This window comes from Portunus trituberculatus, chromosome 14, assembly GCF_017591435.1.
Source record: "Portunus trituberculatus isolate SZX2019 chromosome 14, ASM1759143v1, whole genome shotgun sequence".
Lineage (NCBI taxonomy): Eukaryota > Metazoa > Arthropoda > Malacostraca > Decapoda > Portunidae > Portunus > Portunus trituberculatus.
Genome location: NC_059268.1, coordinates 21,549,753 through 21,561,683, shown reverse-complemented (window position 1 = coordinate 21,561,683; position 11,931 = coordinate 21,549,753). Strand labels below are relative to the sequence as shown.

Genomic DNA, 11,931 nt, shown 5'->3' with positions numbered 1-11,931 from the left:
AATGAGTTAAAGAGATGAAGTGTAGAACATTTACAATAGGGACGGTGCACCAAGCGAGTCTCGTTATGAATGGGAGCATGGTAATCTTTCTTATTGTACTGCATTAATATTAACCATTTTACTACTCACCACGTATTAGACGACCTGATGTTAGTTTAACGCAACAGATTCATGATATATGGATCAGGTTTTTTACTATGCCAGCAGTGCAAAGGACTTTCAATTGCCAAACATCGAAATCCAACATGCTTTAAATGATTCACGGCTTGATAACATTTAACATTTTCTTTGAGTCAAATATTTGTGAGCATGCTGTCATAGACGCGTTTAAGTATAAAGCTGTAGCCTGATCGTCAACCTACCATACTGCCTCAGGTAATCAGAGTGAAGCTGTTTTTGTGTGTTACCACGAAAAAAAATAAATAGATAAATAAACACGAGGTAATCAAAGTGGAGCTGTTTTTATGTGTTGCCACGACAAAAAACTTGTAGCAAATTTAAGTGAGTAAAAGTATGACGTGAACAAAATAGACAAAAAATTTATCTGAAAGGGCAGTCTACATAAGAGACGTTAAAATTTTCATCCCCATGTATTGATTGATAAGTAAGAGAACTTTTGAATATAACCATGAGATGTGCAGTAGCTACACATAATGAGAAAACAAAAGCAGTAGTATTTTGACAATTAATATAATGAAGTGGAATTGGGTCATGGAAAATTGTGCAAAAAAAAAAAAAAAAAAAAAAAAAAACTTGACATGTGAAACACGTTTGGGGTCATGAAAGTGGATACATGTGTTGCCTAGTGAACGTAATGATGCACGACCTGGATATAAATAACATAGGCTTTAGGAGGCTTTCATAGTTAAGGAAAATGTATTGCATACTCTTTACTGAATGAGAACCTATTAAGCTTCCAGGATAAAATGAAATTTGTAAAATTTTCCTGAATAAAAACTCGATATATCATTTTAGGTTCCGAGATAAATGTTTTGCTAGAGAACTTATCTCCTCATGAGTGTAAACTTTGGCAACGTATTTCTGATCATCTAGAAAAAGTAGATAGATAAAAAATTGGGTTCACTTATTCCTTGATTAAATAAATACCTGCTCATGAGAATTACCGTGGCATTTGGAAACACTCCTGACTGGACTATATTATTAACACTAGCCTTTATACATCATTGATCTTGCTTCACCTGAATTTTTTATTTATTTATTTATTTATTTTTTTCACATCGACTTGCAGAGTGCGGTGAGTGTGAAAAAAAGCAAGACAAGTGATGATCAGAACCAGTGTGTACGTGCGTGCAAGCTTCTTGTCTGTCCAGTGTTTTTAGCTTCCAGCACTCAACACTTGTTTCTTGAACTTTATCAAACTTACTAATAGTGTCATCAGCGACGAAAAAAATGTGAGCTTTGTACAACACGAAAAAAAAAAAATTTTCACAGCAACTTGCTAAGTTTATAGCAGGTAGATAATTATTAAGGAAAGAAAACGACAAGTTTTCTTCAACTCGGAAAGTTATAAAGAATGTTATCCGAAGTTTATATGCACGCCAATAAAATAAATAGGTAAAAAAAGTCAATATTTCACAATCACGGTGAGGCTTTGATTTTCTGTACCACGTAAGGAAGCTGAAGTGACAGGCACATGAAGGCGGCAACCTACATTCACCCAAACTTTTACTGCAGGTACAGACATGCGCAAACTTTACTATTTTTGTCACAGGTTACTTAAGACTCTGGCTACAATGCATTTTTATCATTCATCCTTCTGGAGGAGAGCTCACGAGAAAAGGTCAAACGTTTCCTTTTGTATTCTCACTACTCTCATGAAAGGTCGACGATTATGTGCTTTTATTCTTAATACTCTAATGAAAGGTCGATGATTGTGTGCTTATATTCTTACTACTCTCATGAAAGGACGATGATTATTATGTGATTGTATTCTCACTACTCTCATGAAAGGATGATGATTATATGCTTGTATTCTCTCTACTCTCATGAAAGGTCGATGTTTATGTTTTGGTCTCCTGATACAAGGTGTGCATGAACAGACCAGCTTGCGAGCACCAGCTTACGAGCCACAAGAAGGTGGAGCATGGCTGGTGAGTGACTCTGCGATCACAAAAATTGAAGCATTTCCTTGCCATTGGCTAGTTTGCGAGTGTGCGATACTCACGCCTACTCATCCATCCATTCAAACACACACACACACACACACACACACACACACACACACACACACACACACACACACCGCGTAGTGTAGTGGTTAGCACGCTCGACTCACAATCGAGAGGGCCGGGTTCGAGTCCCGGGAGCGGCGAGGCAAATGTACAAGCCTCTTAATGTGTGGCCCTGTTCACCTAGCAGCAAGTAGGTACGAGATGTAACTCGAGGGGTTGTGGTCTCACTTTCCCGGTGTGTGGAGTGTGTTGTGGTTTCAGTCCTAACCGGAGATCGGTCTATGAGCTCTGAGCTCGCTCCGTAATGGAAAAGACCGGCTGGGTGACCAGCAGACGACCGAGATGAATTACACACACACACACACACACACACACCGCGTATTGTAGTGGTTAACACGCTCGATTCACAATCGAGAGGGCCCGGGTTCGAGTCCTGAGAAGCGGCGAGGCAAATGGGCAAGCCTCTTAATGTGTAGCCCCTGTTCACCCAGCAGTAAATAGATACGGATGTAACTGGAGGGATTGTGGCCTTGCTTTCCCGGTGTTTGGAGTATGTTGTGGTCTCAGTCCTACCCGAGGTTCGGTCTATGAGCTCTGAACTCGCTCCATAATGGGGAAGACTGGCTGGGTGACCAGCAGACGACCGTATTGAAAAACATTAAACACCTAGAGAGAGACAGAGAAGAGAGAGAGATCCTGTGTGTCATTTACATTTCAATACAAAAACTACATTTAATCTCTTATAATAAAAACTCCTTTTTACTGAAATCTTTGCCCCGCGGTTGCAAGAGCAGCGGGTAAAACGCCACATAAATACTGGTATTGTATACTTGTTCGGGGATTATTATGGATTATTATGTGACCTTTCACCTTTATTATGAACAGTGTCGTATTACTGTCATTTTTGCCGTGGCCTGATGGTGAAGCTTGGCGGATGTTGCTTTGTCTGGTTTCTCGGGGAAGTGATCAGTTAACAGATCAACCAACCTATATTATTTTGACTTTTGATCATCACGCGCGCACACACACACACACACACACACACACACACACACACACACACACACACACACACACACACAGAACTCTTGACTTCTGATCTCTCTAAAATTTCTGATTGGGGCAGAGGAGGAGGAGGAGGAGGAGGAGGAGGAGGAGGAGGAGGAGGAGGAGGAGGAGGAGGAAGAGGAGGAGGAGTAAAGGTCAGATGTATTTCCTTGCCACCCCACTGCTTCATTTCAGGCTTCACCGCAACACACGGACACAGAATCTAAGTCAAAGTTGCAGCATCACACGGAATGGTAAATGAAGCGCCGGAATAACAGAGTTACGCTAAAGACAACAAAAGAGAATATGATTAGGTTGAAGCGAGTCCCGGAAATGGTAATCACGCTGCAGAGTGAGGGAGGAAGAGGGTGAAGATGAGCATCACAACAGTGCACACCACAGCAATGTGGTGCTGGCTGAGAGGAGAGAGGCGCGCCTGCTGGGGAACGCAGCGCCTCTGGGGATTAATGCTAATAGTAAAGCATTGTGGGGAGATTACTGATGGGAATGGTGCCGCGGTACCTCGCCTCACAGGGCTGCTTGCAATGGTGGTGGTAGTGGCGGTGGTGGTGGTGGTAGTGTTAGCAATGTGTGACTATAACACCACCATAAAGAAACACAAGAACAAATAGCACCTCTGAATACTGGAAGCAGTGGTGGTGACAACAGTGGTGATTGCAGTGCGTGAATACAACACCACTATAAAGGAGAGTAAACAGCAACAGGCTCGTTGGCTCTGAACAGGCTGTTTGTCATAAATAACACTGTCTAATCTTAAAGAAAGCGACATACTGTATGTCAGTAAAAGTGAATACTCCTCACCGTCCCCTGAAGGACGTTGCCTGCTCGCCTGGCTTCCTTCCCTAGTCTTACTGACCGTTCCTACTCGCTTCTCTTTCTTTCAGTCTTGTACAAAAAATTACTCTCGTATGCGAAGGCACACTACTTATTTCTTTTCACCTCCATCTCTCTCTCTCTCTCTCTCTCTCTCTCTCTCTCCTGCAGAACATTTTTCGCCAGAAAAGCACAATTCTTCGGTTTTTCCCCATTCGCTCACTCTCTGCTGGAGGAAATGTTAATCTCATTCATTCCTTTTACTCCCTCACATACTTTTCTTTATCCTTTACTTTGAAGTTGTTTCCAGTAGTATTTCATCACTTTATCAACGCGCGACATTTCCTCTTTTCCTTTCTTGACGTCTGCTCTTTCCCTCTTCTAGTGTCACAATATATATATATATATATATATATATATATATATATATATATATATATATATATATATATATATATATATATATATATATATATATATATATATATATATGGTCTTCTTAAAGCTGAATATCTTCCTCATATTTCTATACCACACTATTTCTGCTTTTTCTTATCTCGGTTGTTCCTAATGAATGTGCATGGAACATTTCTCTGTGTCCGCTGCTCCGTTAGTCTCCTCCGCCATGTCTCCAGTACCCTGAGCTGTAGTCGTAGCCAAATCTCGTCACGTTTTGCAAATGAGATATGAATTTTTGGGAAGACTCCATGTTGTTTGGCACACTGTACCTCTTCTGGCAGCCTCATTTCATTAAATCACACTTCTATTCGGAAACTCAGTCTTGCTGGCTTTGGTTTTCTCGTGCAATTCTTCTTCAAAAATTCGGTTTGACTTCTGTTTACTTCGCTTTTGTGGAATTTACTTTATTCTAATTTTGTGTGTGTGTGTGTGTGTGTGTGTGTGTGTGTGTGTGTGTGTGTGTGTGTGTGTGTGTGTGTGTGTGTGTGTGTGTGTGTGTGTGTGTGTGTGTTTGTGTGTTTGTGAGCGTCTGTGACGGTAGTCTTGACTAATCCCTCTAAATATTCTCAAGTCGTGCTTGTTATATATAGCCACCCGTGTCACGTGCTGGAATCCCCGCGGAATAAATTCCAGGCGGTTATTGCTGCTGTTGCTGTTGTTGTTATTATTGTTACTTTTGCTGTCGCTGTTTTGCTAAAGGCGGCCAATGGAATAAGCTCTCAATATACACAAGTCTGCTCAAGATAAGGCTTCTGAAAGAAAGGAGAGGCAAGAATGAAAGTGGAAGTTAGTCCCAACAAAATGAAGTCTACGAAGAGTATATAGCTGTCTCTTATTTCCTCTTTCACACACTTCTTTAATTAGTATCCTGCCTCACCACTCGCATGATAAGCCGCGCTTCATTCCCTTTATGGGCGCCATTCATCCCTGTAGGTCGTAGCGTGACGGTGATAATGACGGGGCGATAACAGACGCGGCTCTCACAAAAAGATCTGAGGACTAATGACCACGTGTTAAGAGTTGATCCTTAATGCTCTTCACACAATATTATCGTCACTGTGAGTGGATTAGGGTTATTTTCCTCTTAAACGTGTAATATACATTTGTTGTGTACAGCGCCGTCACCTTGTGTTGATAATTATATTTGTCTTTTCCTCAGTTTTTGCATAATCCTCGCCTATATTAAATCTCATTTATCCAAAAACGGGTTTATTTTGGGTAGGAGAAGAAACATTTCCCTGAAATCTAGCCACGAGACCTTATAGATAAACTTGATGTGAAGAATGGACACGTTACATTCTCAAATGTACATATGTTTAACTTACGCGCCTTACGAACTTATGGAGGAATATTTTTATTTTCACTTTCCACTCAAGCCTTCCTAAATGTAAGTGGTTGTGGAGGGAACGTTGACGGAGGGGAATGGCTAACCTCAGAGGGATGGCAGATGAGGAGGCGTTAAAGGATTCTCTTTAGTAGAAGCATAAATATCTCTCACTGACCGATCACTTGACATTCTTTTTTCATTCTAGAATCTAGCACAAGGAAGCGCGCACACTCACGCACGCACGCACGCACACACACACACACACACACACACACACACACACACACACACACACACACACACACCCGATAGCTCAGTGGTTAGAGCGCTGGCTTCACAAGCTAGAGGACCGGGGTTCGATTCTCCGGCCGGGTGGAGATATTTGAATGTGTCTCCTTTCACGTGTAGCCCCTGTTCACCTAGCAGTGAGTAGGTACGGGATGTAAATCGAGGAGTTGTGACCTTGTCCCGGTGTGTGGTGTGTGCCTGGTCTCAGGCCTATCCGAAGATCGGAAATAATGAGCTCTGAGCTCGTTCCGTAGGGTAACGTCTGGCTGTCTCCTCAGAGACTGCAACAGATCAAACAGTGAAACAGTGAAACACACACACACACACACACACACACACACACACACACACACACACACACACACACGTCAGAGAGAGAGAGAGAGAGAGAGAGAGAGAGAGAGAGAGAGAGAGAGAGAGAGAGAGAGAGAGAGATTAACAAAAAGTTTCTTGACACAAACAGAACACTCGTCTATAAATTGACAACCAGGGCTGGACAGTGGGCCGCGGCGGTCACTGGTGGAGCCCCGAGACACTACTTCAAGACTTGATTTGATTGGACCAGAGAATAACAGGAGCAGATCCCAATGTGGTGGCTTATGACTTGTGCCTGAGACTTCCTTTATTACCCTGACTTGCACGATTGCTGAAGCGGCTCCTGACTTCTCTCGTCCACAGAAATATGAAAGGAAACTCGACGATTGAAAGCTCAAAGGCAATCAATATAGGATAAAGCATTCGGGAGAAACACTTATCATATACGTATCTCTGCAATGCTTGATCGCTCATATGATTTTATAAGTGACTATACTTTATATATTATTAGTTATACCAATAAATGATCTGTAAGATGATCTGTATTTCACCACGAGTGTTCGGACTACTGAGACACCGCGAAAGGTTATTAAAGTAGTGATGTGTAGTCAAAGGCTGCCAGTGTGGCCCTTGTGTTGTATATAATGATGTTCAACACTATTTATCAGAGGACTGTTTCCATAGAATGCGCATTAAACTTAATCATTTTCATATTTTCATGAAGAAATATGAAAGTTCCAGTTGGAAATAATGAAAAAATAAAAACACACAATGAACAGAAATACATACATCTTCACAAAGGCGAAGAAATTCGTGGTAGGAGAACAATATAACAATGGAAAATCATAGTTTAGGTTCTAATAATCCTGACGGGACTGATAGAAGTGAGGGGGCAACGCTCACTGAGGGATGGGCGAGGATGCTGTACAAAGACTAGAAACAATTCCATGGTTTAGATATTGTGTTACTGCACCACTTCCTGGGCATCCCTGTACTCCGAAAAGCTCAGTTTTAACAATATGAACCGTCATATGCAAGGTAATCAGCATTTGCAGTGGGGATAGCGTAACCAAGTATAGGAATAAGTGAAAATGACATGTAGTAATGAAGAAAGTAGATATAGCACTGGCGGTAAAGGAAGGGAAGGCGTCAGTAAGCATGTGGAAGGGGAGATGTGTGGCAAATATAATTCTCTCTCTCTCTCTCTCTCTCCAGCTGGCAGCACGCGGGAAGGACGGCAGTAAATAAAGGAGCGGTGGTGATAGAGGCAACTGAGCTTGATGATATTTCTCAATGAGGTACTTTTGCACTTTTTTTTTGTCCGCCGTGATGCGGGTGTGTCGTCCACCTGGGCCAGACAACAGCGGCGTGCGTGTGCCAGGTAGGGTTCGATGATTACTGAGTGACGTGACTTACTGCCCAGAAAGGAACAGTTTGCATGGAGTGTTTGGATGGACGGTAGTATTCTGACGCACATCAAGTGAGGGACTGGCTAATGGTATACTTCTATCAAGAACTGTGTGTGTGTGTGTGTGTGTGTGTGTGTGTGTGTGTGTGTGTGTGTGTGTGTGTGTGTGTGTGTGTGTGTGTGTGTACAACAATTATATGAAGCTGGTGCCGTGTTTCATTCAACTTTTGCCACGGAAAACTGTGTCGAACGAAAAAATGACAGGCAAAAGATAAAATCAGAGGGAACGACAAACGATGCACCAATTAAAGACAAAAAACGAAGAGACAAAAAATAGACTTCCTTCTCCTCCTCCTCCTCCTCCTATTTTTCCTTCTCCCTTTCCTCTTCCTCTTCCTCGTCCTCCCTTTACTTCTTTCTTGTTAAGGCAATAAGCAACTTTATTTCTACATCTCACCTAAAGTATCTGGTAATTGTAAAACTTAAAAAGAAAATAGTAGAAAATAGTAGAAAAAAATATTTTTCAGCACTAAAAGTCATTCTCTTAAAGTATTTGTGTCATATATTGTCAGCTTCTGCATGATGTATTTTTCACATCTCTTTTTTTCACAGCTTGTGTGGTAAAGATGAGTCAGTGTGACGTTTGTATCATGACAGTTTTCATCATGCTGGATTTACTGGTGGTAACAGGTGGCATTTCCTTGCTAATATGTAACTTCAATCTGTTCATGAATGGCACACTTTATCTATCATAGTACAATACGGTACACTAATTGTCATCAGGTGCTGCCGTGCCCCACTCCCACGCGCCTCTTTATCATATTCATTAATAATCATCACACCTGTCGTATTAATGAATGGCTCAGCGTAGCATTCCACCTGTGCTATGTTGTACTAAATAGATTCCTATCGTACCCTGCAATACGTGGATTGTTTAATCTATCAACACAATAACGATTAGCGCAGATTGGTGTTGTTACGACGGATCAGTGCTTATCAAAGAGGGTAATTAGGGACAACACACGCTCAAAATAGCGCGACGTATCACTGTATCACTGGAGACTGAACAAAAACACGGTGCATATCAGTATATACACACAGCTCGTGGCTGGAACAAGTTGCCTGGAGTGGGAGGATGGATGGGGCCGGTGGAAGTCTGCGCATTAAACATGGGAGGAGTAAAGTAATGCAGGGAAAGTATGCACACAAAATACAAGGCGTGGGAGCTGTCACCTGGTGGATGATGTGACACTACACACTACACACACACACACACACACACACACACACACACACACACACACACACACACACACACACATTTCTTCTAGCTTTCTGGATTATGTAAAGAACAACGTAACTGGAGGTGCTGTTGAAACGGTCGCATCATGTTGCAGGTGGCTCCCATGTGAGAAGGAGGAGGAGGAGGAGAAGTATGGAGACAATGGAAATAGGTTAAAAGAAAGGTAGAAAATGCTGAAGTAAAAAAAGAAAAGAATACAAGCTAGTGTCATTTTCGGCAACGTGAACCATGTGCACTGGGACAAACAAATCGCCGCTTCTTCCTGCTTCTTATCCTTTCTTCTTCTTCCTAGTCTACCTCTCCTGCTTCTTCCTTCTCCCTCCAGCCTTCAAAAACGGGACACACGCAAAGGGAATGGGATGGAGGAAGGGCATGTGAGGAGACGATGGTGGGAGAATGTGAATATTTACCGTTGTTGCAGAATACTAGCGGTGCCGAGTGTGTGAGTGAATGGATGAAGAGGGAGAGGTGCAGAGGCAAGGAAGGAGGGTAGGTGTGGTGAGGAGAGTTAAGAAAGGATGTTGTGGAAAAATGGTGCGAGGAAGGGGTAGGAGAATGAACGTGAAAACCTCTTTTGGCGTGGCAGAATGTGCTCGGACGGGAGGAACGGAGTAAGTGAGTGGCTGGGAGGGACAGGAGGATGTAAGAGGCGGGAGGAAGGAGAATTATGACAAGGGGGAGGAAATAAAGAGTGAATGAACAGAGGAGGAAACGACTGGAGGTGGTGTAAACACAGTTTGCGCATGGGGTGTTTGCTGGTGTATGTGTGTGCCAGCTTAGTTCATAAAATGTCCTGGTGTCATCTCTCCACTCTATTGTTGTGACACAGGAAACAAGACAATGGGCGCAGCAAGCTAAGAGAAGGGCCGAGATATTCTTCCTGTAGTGTACACTACTTAGGCACACTTCCTTTATTTTGTAGAAACACGAAAGGTGTGATTAAGGCTAACACCTTGCACAGTGTTGAAGACAGGACTCACGAGGAAAGGACGATCCGATAATTTTTTTTCAGTCTTGATTGGTTTGCTTGTCCTCTCTTCTTCATCCACAGCCATGGTCTCAGCATCGACCGATGTGAATAAAAACAGTTTTAATGAGAACCTTTCTTTAAAAGAATTCTCTATACTGCCGAGAAGGGAATGGCATTAAGCGTCTCTTGAGTGCCGTGAGAATCATTCACTGATTGGCAGATCCGTTACAGGCCTCTCCACATAAACGACATAATAAACCACGTAATAACATACCTAATGGGATGATAGGTGGATATCGGTTGGTAGGTGTGCTTCATAAAGAGGCTGCCGTGCACGTGTTGGACTAATGACTCCTAGCAGCTACCATTTTTCTTTATTTACTTATTTTTTTCAGCTTCCATTTTTTCTATTTACTTGTTTTTTTCTTTTACGTTCTAATGAGAGAAAGTTGGCGCTTGGTGCAATGACCGCTACACAACACTCATACACCACGGCACTCCCTCACAGGCGTCAAGTGTGTCAGTCTGGCCATTGTAGTGTTGTGTGTGTGTGTGTGTGTGTGTGTGTGTGTGTGTGTGTGTGTGTGTGTGTGTGTGTGTGTGTGTCAAAGAGAGAAAGAGAGAGATGAAGGCCATGTAAATCGTTTAGTTGAATTGGTGCTGTGAGTGTGCAGTGTGTGTTCACGCTGAGTGAAAGAGTGCACGCGGATGAGTGGTCTGTAGATAGTTTTAAACTACGCAGCAACATGTGAAAAAATGGTCAACCGATAGCGAGTCCTGAAAGGTCGTGCCTCGATTACCGGCCTTTACCATTCATCTGGCGCCTGACACATCAAGCAATAGGCATAAAAACTACACCAGCTGGTGCACTCACTCGTGTCTGTTAGCCAAACCTTTGCATGCACACCAAAAATAAACTTGCCTGTGTCTGCAGCGGCGATTACGAGTAGTGAGTGGCCAGCATGCTCCTGTACTGCATATACAAACACCGTATGCTCGGCTTTTAGGATGATGCCGAGTAGCTTTACAGAGGCCCTTTTCACTGTGCCCTTATTGTAAAGCATCGCATCTAACAGTGAGCTTCGTCATATTCGGAAGTTGAGGGGTTACATACAAGAGAGTTGTAAGGAATGGAAGTTAATATCCGTAACTCCAGGCATCAAGCAATTTATACATAGATTATGATAAAGGACACGGAGGCGTCGACTATGAAGTGCTCGACCACCACCACCACCACCACCACCACCAAACACTCGTATACTACACAACACACATCGTCATATTTCAACCAATCTCCTGCTTTGCTTAAGTTCCCGAATATATAAACACACACACTGGGATGCAACACTAACCTTTACTCTCCTTTCTCTTCAGTAAATTGTTAGAGATCCCTTTCAGTGTTGTTTTATCCTGCCACCTAAACAAAATTAACTTTTTTATCTAAACTAGTTTCCCTTTCTGTTTTTCTTCCAGGTTGTGCTAAAGACTCCCGATGTTGTTGGCTCTGCTGTGTTGTGCTGTGCTGTGCTGTGCAGTGCAAGTAGGCTCGGGGATGCATTAGTACCAGTGATGATGGGTGTTCTTCACACGACCCCCTGACACACACACACACACACACACACACACACACACACACACGCGCGCAATACTATACAAAAAGTAGTAAGTGGAATGAGTGAGCAGACAGGAAGAGCGCAGCGCCTGGGTAATCTCGGTTGGTGATAGGGGGATAGCTGCAGTGTAGGTCATTGGTGTGTGCCTGAGCGGAAGTGAGGGTGACATTAATAG

At 42.8% G+C, this 11,931-nt stretch overlaps 1 protein-coding gene across 1 annotated transcript in view; it reads left to right on the top strand.

Annotated features, from left to right (window-relative positions):
• LOC123503644 (hemicentin-2-like) overlaps positions 1-11,931 on the top strand; it is a 232,601-nt gene that overhangs the window by 11,142 nt on the left and 209,528 nt on the right.